This window comes from Amphiura filiformis, chromosome 2, assembly GCF_039555335.1.
Source record: "Amphiura filiformis chromosome 2, Afil_fr2py, whole genome shotgun sequence".
NCBI lineage: Eukaryota > Metazoa > Echinodermata > Ophiuroidea > Amphilepidida > Amphiuridae > Amphiura > Amphiura filiformis.
This window is the reverse complement of record NC_092629.1, coordinates 64,687,850-64,707,433: the sequence shown is the minus strand read 5'-3', so window position 1 is coordinate 64,707,433 and position 19,584 is coordinate 64,687,850. Positions and strand designations below refer to the sequence as shown.

The 19,584-nt window shown below is 34.7% G+C and overlaps 1 protein-coding gene across 1 annotated transcript in view; it reads right to left on the bottom strand.

Moving 5' to 3' along the window:
* LOC140146535 (prostaglandin E2 receptor EP3 subtype-like) overlaps positions 1 to 10,670 on the bottom strand; it is a 269,890-nt gene extending 259,220 nt beyond the window's left edge. Inside the window, exon 1 of the mRNA XM_072168414.1 lies at positions 10,183 to 10,670. The gene's annotated coding sequence lies outside the window, so the exon portion shown is untranslated. The remainder of the gene's footprint in view (positions 1 to 10,182) is intronic.
* Between the last annotated feature and the right edge of the window lie 8,914 nt (positions 10,671 to 19,584).

The following is a 19,584-nucleotide window of genomic DNA, read 5'->3' as shown; positions in this document are numbered from 1 at the left end:
AGTTATTAAATTATCTAACAAAACATATAATGTTCAATTCTAGACCTGGACAATACCAACAACTATCACACTTATATCTACATATAAACTGAGCTCAAAAAGAAACTTATACTTTTTCACAAGGTCATATCTTGAAATCCTGTCCATCAAATTGAACCAAAATTACACACAGATTTACTTCAATACTCTACTCTTAACACATGTCAGTAACCAAGCAGTTATCCAACTGACACAACAGCAAAATGCACTGACATGGGACAGCTTCCTGGACCACATTCACAGCCCAGCCCTGTTTCATGAAAAAAGTGCATGAAAAGCAGAAAGCAGCACCGTTTTATCATCTGTGCAAGGATCTTGTGTGCATTCTCACAGATTATTTGTCCTGGGTGCAAAATGTTTGGCTATGAAAGTGAAGGAAGTCCAGGAAGCTGTCCCATGACAGTGCATTTTGCTGTTGTGTCAGTTGGACAACTGCTTGGTTACTGACATGTGTTTTGAGTAGAGTATTAAGGTAATCCTGTGTGTAATTTTGGTTCATTTTGATTGACATTATTTTAAGATATGACCTTGTGATTCACAAGTTGTAACAAATTATAAGTTTCTTTTTGAGCTCAGTTTATTTCCAGCTCTTTTTAACATAGATTTTTGTTCCTTTTCCAACATATTCATCTTTCCTACTTTTTGTGGTATTTTTATTCTTATAAACTGTATATTAATTGTGTGCAAATTGAGGGCGCTATTTACATATATATTAAATTTAATTTAGCTAAATATTATAGGTTGTTCCTAACATTTCGTGATAAAAGGATTTTAGAAAATTTCGTTGTTATTTGTTACCTTTTTCTGATGTTTTAATGCCATTATACCAGTGTCTGCCCCTTTTAAAGATGAAAACACGATTTAAGATAAATAGCGCCATCGGTGTTCACCTTTTCTTAAAAATGACGTAGTTTTAAATGCTATCATAACAGAGTGCCGTGCCATGATATCCTAGTACACCTTCCCTTGTCCCCCATGTCACAATTTGAAAAGTAATTATATTTTGAAAAGAATACAAGCGAATGTGACAATACCCAGGCTTAATTTACGTTCGTTAGTTAATACATTCTAAGCTACGGACAGTGACCAATGTCCCAAAGGAGAGTCTAGTTCACTAACTTGCTTTATCATGTTTACCCTACATGTGCGGATTGATGTACGGAATGATATTAACTGCATGCATAAAAAAAGGCCCTTTAAAAGGGAGAGCTTGGCCATAAATTACCCAAATTAAATGAAACATATGGTCAGGAAATTCAATGTAATAAAACTCATATAATAATTCTGAGATCATTTTTTGTGTAGTATACAAAATAGTACACTTCTCAGTGTTTGAGAGGTTTCAGAATTTGTCTGACCGTGTTTGCGGAAGTGTAGTTGACAATATACACGTATTAATGTTGCAAATAATGCGATCGAATAACAATATTCAGACGGAATATATATGTATACATTTCTCGAAACTTGGCTAGGGTTTAGGCTTCCTAAGCCAGTAGGCTAGCCCTATTATTGTAGATCAATTTTAATGATGTATCTATCAGGTGATGTACGATGTAAAATATGTAATGTAAGCACCGGTATATAGGACTAATTGGGCTTAAAGCAATAATGTGTGATTTGCATAAAAATATATATTCCTATTTAAATGTTTGTTTTCACTGATCATATTATCCCCATTTAATTTCGAGCCAAACAAATGAGGTATAACGAAGAAAATTGCGATTTCATTCCAGCGCCTACAATACGCTCGCCGATCGTAACATGTAATACTCCACGGAGCATCGCGCTTATTAAATTTTACTGTTATTAAAACACTTCAGGCTTAGTCTTTTACGTAGTATTTTAGTATACCACTGGGTATTATAATTATGCAAAAAGTAGAAATCCGAGTAAAATTGAGGGCGTCGCTGTGAAGCAAATCACACATTATGGCTTTAATTAGGGAGCCTGACCACTCGCCAAGCTTCGAGAAATCGGGCCTAATAAATGGTCATTCAATGAATATGAACACAAAATGAGGTTAAAGAACTGTAACCTATAGTGTTCATCACATTCCATTTGGGTAATAATATCCCTACTTCAACTGGAACAGGGGAAATTGACAAGATATCAGGTTTCGAATTTGAAAATACCCAGACAGAATTCGTTTGAAATTGTAATCACCGGATGACCAATGTCCCAAAGGAGTATCGCTATTATCCAAAATGGTCTCATTCATTTGAAAACGGCAAAGTTGTTATGTTTCGTAAGTGAATGCGAGCAAATGTGACAATACCCAGACGCAATTCACCTTCATTCGTTTACAATTATTGTAATCTACGGACAATGACCGGCGTCCCAAAGGACTAATTCTGTAATCCACTATCTTGCTTGAACCTTCATATGCGGACTTGTGGATAGAATGGTACAGGGTGTAGTTGAATCCCGTTAAATGTTAAATGAAAGGCATGAAAATTGATATCAAACTTCCAATGTCGTAATGAGATCTATCATCTAGATATAAAATTAGGAGCCCGGGAGACTTTTTGTGCTATCCTTGGTACTCTTAGGAATTTTAAGAATATTCTCATTTTTGTTGTTTTATAGTGGTACTTCTCACTTATAAACCATCTATGCACAGTTTCCACCTCGATACGCATGAGCACACATTTTCAACCAAGAGCTTCCAAGCAAGCAGTGAATTGTCAGTCTTTGACTTCACAGTCTCTGATTACACTACACGGTTGAGTGCATAGCATCGTAAGAGCTGCGTGAGCTTCTAGCTGGAAAATAGGCCTCTGTGATTGGTTTTTGTCAAAACCTCAAGTGTTCCCTTCATCCAATCAGATTTTTTTAAATATCGAACGAAGGCTAACACTTCCCCCTAAAACACCTTTTTTCATTGGGTCAACAGATAATGCAATTCAATGTTTATAGCAAAGCAAATGTTGTAAATCATCAAATGAAAGAGCACACTTATATTGTCAATATACTAGCCTCATTAAATTTCTCCTTAATACACAAATCATGTTTTAAATTTCCCAAAATATCATATAAGAAACTGTGATTGTTTTCAGACTTTTAAGAACTTGTTCAAGACTTATTTATTTAACAAAGCATACCAAACATAACTGATGTAACTGATGTATGTATATATTTTAATGTTGAATCGTACTTGTACTTTATGTATGTATGTTAATGTTTAATTATACTTATTTGTTTTTTATGTCTGCGCCTCGGAATAGTTCTACTAGATTGATGGCGCATTACAAATGCTTATTATTATTATTATTATTATATTCTTTCCCAAACAATAATATAGTTTTCCGAAAATATTGCATTTAATTTTCCAAGAACATAATTTAACTTACCCAAACAAAATGATCTTTAACAATCTGACTTAAATTGTGTGTAATTGTAATTTTTAATGTTTGAGTGCTGAATAAATAATATTAAATGAAAATAGCCCTGAAATATAGACAAACTTCCCACAGTTATAACTCAGTGTTTGTTTATACGATTTCAGGATATCTTCAGCAATATTCACAGTTGCATATGACGTCACTGCAGACACAAAGGCTCTATGAAATTCAAACCAAACCGGCTTAACATTACTCCATGTTTTGAAGTTCGTCCTGAAACATGCAGAAGTATCATGTGTCAAAATATGAAACTAAATCATATCATTTGTGGCTCAGTTTAACTCATTAACCGCAAAACCTACAGAATAATTGCAAAAAATACAGGTTTTGAATTCCTTCGTAAATTCCCTTTAAGATTCCCAAGACCCTGTCATAAAATTCTTCCTCTAGAATAATGTCAACAAGTTGTCAAAATGGGATGTTACGGTTAAGTGTGACTTTAAGTAGGGTCGAGAGTTTTGTATAAGATGAATTTTAAAGGAATTCGTACGGCAATTCCAATAGAGACCGTGGGGAAAGCTGTTATCATATTGACCTAGAAATTATCCATCATGATTTGTTGACCTACTAAGAAGTAAGATAACAGTTGAGATATGGAGATGCCAGCATCTTATGCTCATAGTTTGTTCCTTCACCTTCTTCCTATACATTATCTACCTAGACCCGCACTATACATAACGCTTCACGGTGGCTGCACCAGACATTTTGTCGGGGGGTATAAGCTTACACCCATCGTATGTGTGAGTTACGGCTTTTGACAATTTCAGGGGAGCAAAAATCAAAAAAATTGCGCAAATGGCGGCAAAAAGTGGAAATGTTCGTAAGTTTGGGTTTTCGCTATAATAAGCTTAGGGTATTTTACCCATGCCCCGTGGCGTGGTTACTGTCTCCATACAACCTCCTCACAATATCCTCCTTATCTCTCTCCCTTCATTCGTCGCTCTCCCCAGGCTCTATCTATATCGCTCACTGCTCAATCATTCCATTTCTTCCTTTCTTTCTATTTATGCTTTCCTATACTTCATTTACCTTGTAATTCATGCCATTTCTTCTTTTTTTACACCATCCCTTTGCGTATACTTGCGCAGTGGCGTTTATATTTTATGCAAGACACAATATGCATGCTGTTTTGCCAGTTTCAGGCCGGCCTTTTATCAAGAACTCTTGTGAGTTGACTGGTGTATTGGTGTGGGATGGGGTGTGTGTATAGGCCGTAAGGGGTGTAAGTTGGTGAATATGTGTTTGAGAGTAGACCTATGGATGGTGTTGTATAATATGACTTCTAAAACACGTTAATATTAAATTATTGTCTTTACTTTCATAGTATATTTTGTCTTTGTAGTGTACAAAAAGTGAATAAATTTGCGATAACTGAATACGAAAGATACGAAATACCTTATTATTAATACAGACTTACAGACGAATGAAAAAGCAAGAAGCCTTCAAAACCGGTTGACTCAAGATACAACGTCACTTTAAGATAACAACAAATAAACTTAAATGAATCCTGCTATCACATTATCAAATTATTCAACTAAATAGTAATTTGACAAATTAGATTTGCACTTGACCTTGCTGTAGTAACATCTAGGCAGGATATCTCAATACATATTGTAACGTAATGTAAAAGGAAAAGGGCCTTCGGGGATAACAATATTATTTTATAATGTATGCATATTATTTGCTATGGGAATCTAAACGACCACTATCAATTTTAATCAGAACGTATAAACAACGGACGAACAAGTTGGAATGTCATCCCGCTGTATAACTCTTTGCATGCATGATTATTATGTCCACTCAAATACACACTATATTTATGAACCGTACTACACAATTTCTTTGTGCGTAGTTCAATAACCTCTATTCAATAGTCATAGCTCACGATTTGACCTCAAGTTACAGGGAATGAGTTTTTGTGCCCACATCACTCAGTCGTCATTCTGTGAATATAAGCGCCTTTTGAGATTAAACAACTTTTCTCCCAAGAGGCGAGCACATGATAATTAAAATTTTAACAAAATTAAAACACTATAATAATTTTCAATTCTTACTGACAAATTTAAGATAGAGACTATCTACTCAAGAAGCTTATTTTAAATTAAACTGACTATTTTTCTTTTTAATCCACACATTTCAATTATGAAAAAAATATTTATATGAAATGATATTTACGGACGGAAAGCGTTAAGTTAAACACCCTGAGGCTACCTGTATCACATACTACTCCGTTGTGTTTACATACCTAAAAACCCTAATCAGTATTCATATATACAAGTTAAAAGCAACAGTAAAAGCAATCTATGGCTTGAAGCTAAATTTCACAAGTTTTTAATCCAAGTTGACCTGTCCGAGCGTATAGCAATCGACAAGAAGGCAAAACCAACTCAGAGTCAATTACTTAGAAGCATGGAAGCCTCTTTTTGATAATTCGATATTCAGTCTCGTGGCTTTTTTAATTGAAGAAGGCGTTATTTGATCTGGTTTCTAAAGTATTTGTTTTAAGTAAGTGAACTGAAGTATATAGTAACAGCTTGTAATGGGATCTTTAATTAGTGTAGGCCTATATGCTAATGAGGGAGTCAACGTGCGACTGCAGAGCGGGGATGGGTAAAGGACTTGTATGATGCTTACGGTATATATAATGGTGAATAAGGTGCGGGGAACTTAAATGAATATTGTATAGGTGTCTTACTAAGACAGAAATCGTATTATTGTTTTAACACTACCCCTCGGTGTATTTTGATGTGATGGGGGTGAGTTTGGGGGGGCGTGTGTCGGCGAGTACATTATGTATGTGCACAGCGTGAACACACACTCACAGTCATACACACTTTTTACACAAGCCCCCTCGATATCAACCGGTCACGAACAAGTACCAATGCCGATTTACCAGTTTGTGGACGACCTTTTATCAACGACTCACTTAAGGGTTGCGTCAATGTGTAGTTTGCTGTTGTTGCTGTTTTAGTTGTTGTTGTTTTTGTTAATTGTTGTTGAATTCTACGATTGGAAACCAACAGTTAAGCCTTTAACATGTTTCAGTGGAACCATTATCAACGTCATCAAATAAAATCAAACAACATTGCACAATGCAGATAATGTAAATCAGTATTTATTTTACACGGCAAAAAGTTTCTCTTTCATAAGGGTGATATTAATCTGCCCTGGCGTCTTTCCTAATATCGGAAGTAGATAACATGTAAACACATGCGTGTTACACAACACATTTTGTTCCGTGTGCGTATAATTATTGTCTATATCCTCTACAGGGAAGTAAAACTTTATAGTTTCTGAAGTATTTTCATAATTAAATTGAGTTCTTCTGTTCCATTGTCACCATTTTGAAAAAGAAATTGTCATATAACCTGTATAATGAAAATATGAAATCAAGAAATTAAAGAGATATGCACAGTCCTGTCATTAAGTCAGTTGAAATGAATACAAGCAAGCTGCGTATGGTATAGGGTAAAACATACCATGATATCTCTATGTAAAAATTGTTTTAAAAACGGCCTTATATTTATCTGTAAATTTGCATATATTTATAACAGTGCATGATGTTCGAGCTAGCGACATCATGTCACACAAGACCCGATTCTCCGCTGCACTACTCCATTTTTCAATGACTATGCAAACAACGAGTACTCATTGTAGATTGTAGATCACCGTACTCAATCACGTAGACTCCTCTGCTTTGTCTTAACTAAATAACATAATTTGACAGATAACAGGGTCAATTGGACTGTGTCAGTCGGAGTTATCAATTAAAATCGTATGAATGGTTTTCTACTGCTGATAGCTGTATATTATTACAATTGCTATCTACTGCTGATAGCAATATATTATTACAATTGCTATCTACTGCTAATAGCAATATAATATTACAATTGCTATCTACTGCTGATAGTAATTATATTATTGCAATTGTTACTGCTGAAATTAATATTACAATAGCTATATACTGATAGCAATATATATTTTTACAGTTGCTATCTACTACTAATAGAAATATAATATTACAATTGCTATCTACGGCTGATAGTAATTATATTATTGCAATTGTTACTGCTGATATTAATATTACAATAGCTATATACTGATAGCAATATATATTTTTACAGTTGCTATCTACTGCTAATAGAAATATAATATTACAATAACATTTGACAAATTGGTAGAATTTTAAACCGATACACACAACTTTTTTATTCACTTACGTGAGCTTTCGACACGACAACTCTGGTTTTTTTTTCTTTTTCAAACTGATGGAAAATAACATTTTGAAAATGTTTTTTGTGGTGTAAAAACGTTTTCATGACCATTATGAAACCCGACAATTAAATGTTATTCGAATGAGTTTACTAAAACCAAAACCTTATAACATGCTTTTTAAGTTTTAAATATATATTTTTACTCGCTGGGATTTCAATAAAATCGTTGCGTCTCAGGCTGTTAACTTTTTATGTATGACATGTTTTAGATACGCTGTAAAAAAATTGTAAGTAAGTAATTTTTCAAAAGTAACCGTACTTGCTTTACATTTAAAAAACAAAGTACACCGTTTTGTCAAGTGAAACATGGCTTAATTTTAATTCTTTAGATATTTCTCACTGTCAATAAAACAAATTGTAATAATTTTACAATTTAACGGATAATGTACCAAAAACATGCAATTTTGCACGTTTTATTACAATTGTACTTGTAGTCACAGAATTCTTAAGCTTGTCACAAGTCTAAGCATTGACAATCTTGAGTATAGGCCAAGTGTTCACAACTTTAATATTTTTATGTTATTTTTGATAATTGGTTATGGAAAAGATTAGAAAATGTGTTTTTCAAAAGTAAGAATGCATAATTTTATTAGTATTTGTACAAGTTTTTGGACTTGATTGTCACAGCATACGAAAAACACCATAAAAACGATTGTTTTGACCCTTATTTTGAAATTGACCAATTATTAAAATTCGACTTTAATTGCTAGTTATAACTAACTATAAAGATTCGGATTTAGCTACGTTTTATATGGCAAAATATGATAAATGTTCTTTAATAAAAAAAAATAGAGCTGTATTTTCTGAAATTTAGAGCAAGTATAGATCCCATGTTGCATTTTAATAAGTACTGGAAATTGATGGATACCAATAATTTTGTATACGGCTTTTTTCTACACCTCAATACTAAATCAATCTGAATAGACAGCGTGTGTATAGTAAAACTTTTGTTTTATAAAACTTCATGTTGAATTCACAATTTGATAGCAAACTTTACCCCCAACTTAAATAGCTAGTGAAGTGGAATGCAGTTAACAGTTCACATGCTAGGTAAAACATTCAGAAACCTACAATTTTGAAAAACTGTTGGAATGAATTTTACATTGACGACGCGTTTAGATACATAAATATAGTCCTAGTTCTGCTAGAAGGCTTATTAAAACCAATATACCAATATTTCTGTAAAGTTTACTACTGATTTTGCGAACAAAAAAAAAAGAAATAACATTATCACTGGCGTGTCCAGGATATGTTCCTGCAGGGGGCTCAGTGGGACTTTCAGAGTTATATGTGTGTGGGGGGTGTGTGTGTGTGTGCAGGGGGGGGGGTTGGCTTAGTGGCTAAAATCGCTGATTTTTCATCTTGGTCACTTAAAAATGATGCGCTCTATGTAGACTATGCCATAGTCGATTTTTGATTAATAAAAATGTTATTAATCATGATGAACGCATTCAGTTGAACTCGAAATTATACTGATATTTAGTACATCAAAATACTAGTATAAAATGGTTATGAAAAAGTTTAGGCTATATAATTATATTTGTGACAGTAAAAGAAAGGTATAGGCCCTACGTATGCTTATATTATTGAATGCAACATATCATAATGGCATAATTATAATGACACTTCAATACTGAACAATTCTAATTTTAGAATCTGCCAGTTTATTATCCGAAAAAACGACTATGGACTTTCACTTTTAAGCAGAACTTTACCCCGGGACTCACACACTGTCAATCATACTTGTTTATCAATAACATCTAACCACAAGACTAAGCATGGTGGTACAATACGCGCTAGATGCATACGTTCATCCACCAGCACAAAAGCGCCGCATTCCCTAGATAGTTGTGTACCATGTATAGTTATAATGGTACCAGTACGCGTCGGGAGGATTTAAACAATAACGAGATCTGGGTGACCAATCACAAGCCAGATTCATTTTTAAAGATGCATTACATCATGCCCAATTTTAGTTAGGCCAGAAATTGGCCTAACTCTCAATCCAAAGTCAGTAGTCCACTTGGGAAGCTAACAAACAGAGGGCGTACGGTGACTGAAAAGATCAGTTGTGAAAATCTATCAATTGTGCACTCATTAATTAAATCAGAGTTTTAAGCTTAAATGTAATAGCCAGAGTATACACAATAATTGGCAAGTGGACTACGGAGAAGTCTACGCTCTATGGCGATTTAAATGTTTTAATTGGGACATTAATACATCATTGAATTGCGCTGCAATGCTACAAACACATCAAATTAGGCTGATTCAAGTGACTTTGTGTAAACGTTAAAAATATGCTCAAACATCATGCTTGAACAAAATTAACTAAATTCGTTTAAAGAGATTGTACATTATGGCTTTAAACAAGTCACACACATGCTATATTTATACATGTAGATGGTTCATAAAATGTAAAATAGAATTAATATTCACTTTCAAAGCTTTTAAAAATGCCTCAAACCTACCTTTGTTTTAGACATAAAGTTCCATACAGCGCTCAAAAATGCAACATCACGAACCCTGGGTGAATTTATATCCTTTCTTCCAGCGCATCGTTCTACTCCGCTTGAAGCACAAAATGCAATGACAGGTTTTGTGTAAAAAAACGTATTTTCACGCAACATAGATTGAATAACCGTACTCTACAGTCTCCAAGAGGCGTTTTTGTGACAGACAAAATTGCATTTACTGCCCACAACACTTTGTTACGTTGACATATTTCATAAAAGCCCAATTTATTAAGTCAAGATGTTGGAATGATATTAAATAATGTTGTCAATGGTACTTGTCAGCACTCAGAGCCGTGGCGACAAATCATACTGGAGCTGCATGAGTATAGTCCGTGTGTGTTTCCGAACAATCAAATTAGTAGTTCCACTCTTTGATCTGGTAGCGTGGCTTGTCCGTAGCGAGCGGGATGGTACGTTTCGGGAGCCGCGGATATCTTGCATGCAATGATAGAGAAGTGCAGTAAAAATGATGACACCGCCACTTCCCATAGTGCAATGCGGCAAGTACAATTGCAAGTTGCTTTCATTATATTGGAATTTTGAGTTCATCACACTTTCTTGCATTATTAGGATCCCGTGCTGTTTAATAATAAGCATACACGAATCAGTGCTATTCACGATCATGGGTTTAACAAGTTGCTATCAGTATTTTTAACCCTTTCAGGTGGGATTGAACATGTGTTTATAAAATTCGGTGGTTCAGAATCATTTGATATCAAACATTATTGTTTGTTTGAAAAGTCATATCATTGGCAAAGTGCATGCAGATCAACGCTACGCTTCTGATATGGAAATTGGTCTAATATATGATAAGAAACAATCTAGATATCAGTAAATTAAATTAGATGCGGGAAATGAGGCATTCTGTCCCCAGTCGTACAACATCACGAGTGTTGCTAGTTCAGTAGAGAACGAAACGCAAGCCTGATTTTAGGTGGAATGTTATAAATTTTACCAAAATCACATAGGCCCTAATTCTGTTCATGTTTTATTACACAACTTGGTAGAAACATATAAATTACTCTTTCAACTCCGCTCTTGCTTGCAAAAAAACCCATGATAAACACACTTTCTCTACAATAGTTTATTGCTGATAGCAAAAATTTAAAAATAAACTGCTATAGTTATTATATCTACTGCTGATAGCTACCCCTTATAATTAATGGCTAATCTACTACCGACATCATTATATTATGACAATTGCTATCTACTGCTGATAGCAATATATAATTGTAATTGCTATCTACTGCTGATAGCAATATAATTTACAATAATGCTATCCACCACTGATAGCAATATAATTATAATTACAATTAATATCTACTGCTGATAGTAATATGTAATTATAATTGCTATCTACTGCTGATAGCAATATACAATTACAAGGGCTATCTACCGCTGATAGCAATATGTGATTATAATTGCTATCTACTGCTGATAGCAATATACAATTACAAGGGCTATCTACCGCTGATAGCAATATGTGATTATAATTGCTATCTACTGCTGATAGCAAAATATTATTACACGTCTACTCCTGGATGTCATAAATTGCTATCTACTGTTGATAAATACATATTATAGGCCCAATTATTGCTATATCTACCGAGGACATGAATAAATGAATACATTATTCAACAATACTGATGATAATTATAAGTCACTACATCTGCTATCTACAGCGGAAAGTGATACGGATATAAAAATGCAAGCTCAATTTTAATGTTTCGCCTGATCATGCTGATAGCCACAGGCTTCAACATAAAAAGTCCAAGTCTTGAGATATTTTCTAAAAATATCAAGAGCTATCTCAAAAACCACTGAACTAATACATGTAATACTAGGTAAGAAAGTACTTGATGTATGACGGGTCATAAGATATAGATGTGCTTTATACGTTAACCCATAAAGGCAACATTTACCTTCGGCAGACAGAATTGACGGTATTATTATTCAACATTCTTTACATTCTTTACTACTTTTTACTTCAAGAGAAATATTGATTTGAGCTTCTGGGAGCTAACCTTTGCTATTTGTGAACCGTAAAATTCATGGCAACATTTCAGAAAACCATTAAATTGTACACCTAAGGCACGATCCCCTGAGCGCAATCCAAATCGATACAAGTCCATTTTGATTCTAAGCCATAGTGTGGTAATTGGAGCATTGTTTATTGGCGGTTAAGTTTGACCTATTTTCCCGCCTAAACTGAGCAAAAAAAATGAATCTATAACCTTTTTATGTTTTGGAGGGTAAACTGTTAATAATTTGATGATTTCTGTAGCCTGAAATCATAACCACACACATCTCATATCGCGCTGAACCAACACGCAGAAAATCGATATACATTTATTTGGGACATTCCAATAAAAATTCATACACCCCCTTTGAAAGAGGTGACCTTAATCTCCCAAACAGAGGGTGTGGATTTCAAGTGGAGCCACCCATTTAGGTATCTCCGTTTGAAATTCACACTCCCTGTGTGGGAGAATATGGTGCATATTCCATTGGGCGTATTTATTTCAACTAAAATAGCCCATTTCCCATTTTCTGTAAAACATTTTTGTTTGCTGAGCAGTAGATTATTAAAAAATGTTTTTTAAGGTTATGAAAACGTTTTATACTCTTAATATACCCTTTATATAACCCGACATTTAAACGTTTTCTGACAACCTTTTATAACCTTTTGCGAATGATATCGAAAACGTTTTGTGTTTGCGGGGTACGTGATACAATAATAGGCATCAAAGAAGCCTACTACTCTCTAAATGTAAAAGAGTGACATTTTCACTCCCTGTCAAGAGTGAACTGATTTTCACTCTTATCGAGTAAAATTGGCTCCTATTCGAGAAAAAACTCTAAAAAGATTGATTAGTTTTCACTCAATTAAGAGTGAATTACCACTTTTTTGGAACGAGAGTCACTTCATTTCCACTCTTTTGAGAGTGGGTTCAGTCTTTTTAAGAATGAGAAAGCACTCTTTTGAGAGTGAAATATTTTCACTCTTTACAAGAGTGATTTTCACTCTTCAAGGACTGGTCCCTAGAGTCACTCTTTGTAAGAGTGAAAATTCACTCTAAAAGAGTGAATTTTCACTCTTTTACATTTAAGACTATATAGCAAGCAGCCTTGAACCCCGATCTCAACCAGGACAAAGGGAGACACGTGCTACCCAGCGTCTACAAGCCGATCATCACGTCGTGTGACCCCGGGTTACCCCGTGGGTCCCATGACTAGGTGTTTACCGCTCTACCTTACTTTCTGATAAAATCCCATGGATGTGGGATGAAATATCAAGTAAGTCAAATATTTGTTGAGAGAACTGTTTAAAATCTCTGTTTATCAATTAGTTGATAAGTTACGTAAAAGTTGCTTGTGACAGTTTCTGGTGTATTTGTTTACTTTATACGACAAGATAATGGGATCTCATTAATTCAGCCCTAACAAGTATAATATATGTAGCATGTTATTTGTTATTACATGCAAATGCTTTCTTTTACTTTGAAAGCGGACACAATCTTTAACATTTCAAAATACTTGGCTTACGCGCGTGACCCATGGGCACGACATACACTCTCAGAACATTGGATAAAAAATGGATGGGCAGAAAACAGTTGGTTAAAGAACGCCCAACAATGGTTAAGATTCTTGAAGTTGGGCAAAATACATGGATGGTCAAACCTGTCAATATGTCATTTACACAGGTTGGGTGAATTCAGAGTTCAAAATTACCAATGTTGTTTGTTTGTTTGAAAAGTCATATAATTGGCAAAATGCATGCAGATCAACGCTACGCTTCTGATATGGAAATTGGTCTTATATATGATAAGAAACAATTTAGATAACAGTAAATTAACTTAAATGTGGGAAATGAGGCATTCTGTCCCCAGGCGTACAACATCACGAGTTTTGCTAATTCAGTAGAGAACGAAATGCAAGCCTGATATTTAGGAGGAATGTTATAACCCAAAATCACATACTTCTGTTCATGTATTATAACATAACTTAGTAGAGACATACGTAATTATCATATATAACTCTTTTTTGCTTGCAATAAACATGATAAACAGACTTTCTCTACAATGGTTTATTACTGATAGCAGCAAAAATTTTTAACATTGCTATCTACTGCTGATAGCGATCCCTTATAATCAATTGCTAATCTACTACCGACATCATTATATTATGACAATTGCTATCTACTGCTGATAGCAATATTGCTATCTACTGTTGATAGCAATATATAATTACAATTGCTATCTACCGCTGATAGCAATATAATTTACAATAATGCTATCCACCGCTGATAGCAATATTACAATATCTATCTACCGCTAATAGCAATATGTAATTATAATTGATATCTACCGCTGATAGCAATATATTATTACAATAATTGCTATCTACCGAGGATAGCAATATGTAAGTTTAATTGCTATCTACCCAGCAAACACAAAAACGTTTTTAAAACGTTTTAAATAAGTTATATTTTGGCTTTTGGTTTAGGTAAAAACGTTTTAATAACATTAAAATGTCGGGTTATATAAAGGTCATGATAACGTTTTAAAACGTTTTGTATGAAAAACACATTACAAAAATATTTTTAAATGTTTTCAAAGAATGTTATTGTAAACTATTTTTACAAAAATTTTTGCCAAATATTGTGTCAATATTTAAATAACATTTTGTTAAAATGTTTGAACCCAGCAAACACAGAAATGTTCTGAAAATGTTTTTTTCAAAACCTTTTAATAACATTTAAATGTCGGGTTATATAAAGGTTATGAAAACGTTCTTAAAACGTTATTGAAAATATTTTGGGCAAACATTTTTCGCAAAATATTTTTTCAACCCCAAAATAACATTCGGTTTAGAATGTTTTGTATTAAGTTTTCAAGAATGTTTTTGGAATGTTATTAAAACGTTTTTATACCTTTAATATAACCCGACATTTAAACGTTTTCTGTAAAACATTTTTGTTTTCTGAGCAGTAGATTATCAAAAATGTTTTTTAAGGTTATGAAAACGTTTTATACTCTTAATATACCCTTTATATAACCCGACATTTAAACGTTTTCTGACAACCTTTTATAACCTTTTGCGAATGATGTCGAAAACGTTTTGTGTTTGTTGGGTACTGCTGATAGCAATATGTAATTACAATTCCTATCTACCGCTAATACCAATATATAATTATAATTGCTATCTACTGCTGATAGCAATATATTATTATATACAAAAGTTATCTACTCCTGGATGTCATAAATTGCTATCTACTGTTGATAAATACATATTATAGGCCCAATTATTGCTATATCTACCGCGGATATGAATAAATGAATACATTATTCAACAATACTGATGATAATTATAAGTCACTACATCTGCTATCTACAGCGGAAAGTGATACGGATATAAAAATGCATGATCAATTTTAATGTTTCGTGTGCTAGCTACAGGCTTCTACATAAAAAGTCCAAGTCTTGAGATATTTTCTAAAAATATCAAGATCTCAACAATCACTGAACTAATACTAGGTAAGAAAATACTTAATGTATGACGGGTCCTAAAGACTATAGATGTGCTTTATACCGTTAACCCATAAAGGCAACACCTTCAACTGACAGAAATGACGGTATTATTATTTAACATTCTTTACATTCTTTACTACTTTTTATTTCAAAAGAAATATTGATTTGAGTTTCTGGGAGTTAACAGTTGTGAACCGTAAAATTCATGGCAAAATTTCAGAAAGCCATTAAATTGTACCCCTAAGGCACGATCCCCTGAGCGCAATCCAAATCGATACAAGTCCATTTTGATTCTAAGCCATAGTGTGGTAATTGGAGCATTGTTTATTGGCGGTTAAGTTTGACCTATTTTCCCTAAACTGAGCAATGAAAATGAATCTCTAACCTTTTAATGTTTTGGATGGTAAGTTGTTAAGAATTTGATGATTTCTGTAGCCTAAAATCATAACCACACACATCTCATATCGGGCTGAACCAACACGCAGAAAATCGATATATATTGGGAAATTCCAATAAAAATTCATACACCCCCTTTGGAAGAGGTGACCTTAATCTCCCAAACAGAGGGTGTGGATTTCAAGTGGAGCCACCCATTTAGGTAACTCCGTTTGAAATTCACACTCCCTGTGTGGGAGAATATGGTGCATATTCCATTGGGCGTATTTATTTCAACTAGAATAGCCCATTTCCCATTTCTTACAATTGAAGCATCTTTTGCAAATAGTTGATTTTAACACAATTTGGCGCGTACTCATTGAAGTGAAAGCTAGTTCAAATATGACGGGATTTGCGCAAGAAGACCCCACCTGCAATGGCTGCCAGGTGTCATATATTAAATGTGTGAAGAATAGAATGCAGCAATTTAATCAAATAATGTATAGGGCCGCTATTGCAGATATGACTTTCTCGCATTAGCCCTTCGATATGTATGTTTGAATAATTTCAGGATAATTACGTGATACAATTAGTTGATAAGTTACGTAAAAGTTGTTGTGACAGTTTCTGGTGTATTTGTTTACTTTATACGACAAGATAATGGGATCTCATTAATTCAGCCCTAACAAGTATAATAAATGTAGCATGTTATTTGTTATTACATGCAAATGATTTCTTTTACTTTGAAAGCGGACATAATTTTTAACATTTCAAAATACCCGGCCATGACCAATGGGCACGACATCAAGCAGGGGTGGCGCTGGCCTTCAAATAATAAGGGTTCGAAAATAGCCAATGTAGGGGCTCAGATATACTTCCCTGTACTAATCATGTAATTTGAAGAGGTCGGAGCACAAAATAAGGGGTGATGGCCCCTGGACTGACCCCTTTAAAATGTCAATCCTGATACCAAGACCATCAAGCGTGACCAAATCCTCATGCCATTGAAAAGGATAGGAACTCTTCAGATAACAAAATTAACACAATTATTACACAGGGGGGGGGGGATTCCGAAATTTGTAATGGTATCATATCAAAAACAGCATTTTGAAATATTTGGCGATGGGGAAAAACATTTATCGACGGAAACGTTTACAATATAATCAAAAGTTGAACAAAATAGACAATTTTGCTGCACAGTCTCGCGTTGTGTACCGCCTTTGCATTCAAACGTACAGGAAGACCACTCGCTATGTAGAAGGCCACTTCGAGACTTAGTGTCCACACGCTGTTATGGCAGCACCGCGCGTACGCTGTTATGGCAGCGCCGAGGTGGTCACGTGCGTATTTATAAATACGTATTTATAAACCTGACACGATCTGATCCATGGGGCCAAAGGCGGCAAATTTGAAACTAAGATAAAGGCAAAAATATGAAGTAAAACACAATCAAACACTTAAGAAAATACACATCACAAAACCTCATAACTTTAGAACCAAGTATGCTAGACCTTCAGTGTTTTCAGTATATGATAGCCTAATGTTACTACAAGGTAATAATAATTATAGTAACTCAATTTTCAAAAATGCCTCCTTTGGCCCCCATGGAGCAGATCGTGTCACAAATATAGTCGAAGCATACTATCATGCCCTGCTTGAAAGTAAACATTTCCTGTCTAACCGTGGTTTTGAGAACTTGTATCAGTGCTGCCTTATTGTCTATCATACCTATAGTTATTAGCGATGTACCGGACAATATTTCCGAGTTGGGCAAATTGGAAAGTCGTCCTGCTCTCCCGCTATTAAAAGGACTTTAACGGGACGTATGTGCGCGGAACGCGGGCAAATATGCAATTTTAACGCTGAAATGGCCCAAAATAAAGGATAATTGTGACAGCCACACGGAAAAATATGACTATCACAAATTTGGCAATGTTTCCTTATATCAGCGGCAGTTCACAGTAACAACATTCCACGGTGTCCGTCGGACGGGTAGTAAAACACAAAACACTTTCTTATGAAAAACTAGCGCGCCTTGGACGTGCGGAGCGGCGCTATAGTTTACACATTGCATGGAAGCTATTTTTTTTTACTCTAAGAGTGTGCCCGCCTATCTATACAGAGGTTTCAGGTTTGTAAACCATGCTTACCGTTACAACAGCATCATTATCGTGTTTTCTATTACATAAGAGATGAGAAAGAGAAGTCACGCAATATTCTCCCTGTGATTTTATCGAGATTATTGTAACCGGTACCCACGTCACGTACGTCTAGCCGTGTTTGTATGGCAAGTCATTATAACGATACATTTATGGAAATTGTGTTTTTTAGACCAGGCGTTGCACTCGACTGTTGTAGATATCTGTCACCGCGTGGACTTTAAATTTAGAGAATTTTAAGACATAACCAAACATGTGAATGCATGGAAATTATACAGCCTGTCTCAAAAAAATTGTGCAAGTGAATAGCCCCCTCTATGGCAGTTAGAAAATACCGTTGTGACATGATGTTAAATCAACGACAAGGGCGAAGTCTTAGCTCTCAAATACCGTTTGTTCCGTTCAATCTGCTTGTTTTAATCTCGAGATATGCACATGTAATTCAATGATAGCTGATGTTGATGCGTCTAATGCACTCCCCTTCGTGGCTCGTGCATAAGACCCACACATGTCTGTGTTTGCCTCCAAACGTGGACATTGTGTTTTGCTATCTAACCGAGGACGTGTGTATGATGTTTTCATCGCCTAACCGTGGACTAAAATGGCGGATTTTTTGTGTGTATAATACGAAACGGAATTTTAGCCATCGCCCTGCGGACGGTAGTTTTTATACGTGTGGTCCTCGGTTTCAGGCAAATAGCGTTTAAAGCATCTAGCATGCATTTGAGGTCTTTTGTAGCAGTTTGAGACCGAGGGCAGTCCTCGGTTGGAAGTAGGTCCACAGTTTAGGGTGAAAAATCTTGCGTGTGTCCTCGTTTGTCGGTAAACACGTACGCATCAACATCAGCGCGCATGCATTATTTTGTCTAATTTCTCTCCCAATATGTAATACGCGCTCATTAACCTATAAGTATGCAATATTGTTTGTCTTTTAACATACCTTGAGTGACAAAAAAAACAGTATTTACCATGATAAATCTTTGACATGCACATGTATTTAATTTTATAGCAAAATGTGAAATATATATTTCTCTTTTATTCTGTTTTAAGTGGAAAAAGAGAATCATATAATACCTGTATCATGATAAAACAGTAAAAACAGTAAAAACTATTTTTTTTTTGTATAATTGATGCGTTCTTTTGATTTCACGAAGGAAGTCTTGATAAACTTAATGCTATCATTGATTTACATGTACAGTCCTCTTGATCTTCCCTAGTTAAAGTGGCACATTTTACAAGATTAAAACAAGCAAATTGAACAGAATAAACGGTATTTGTAAGCTAAGACTACG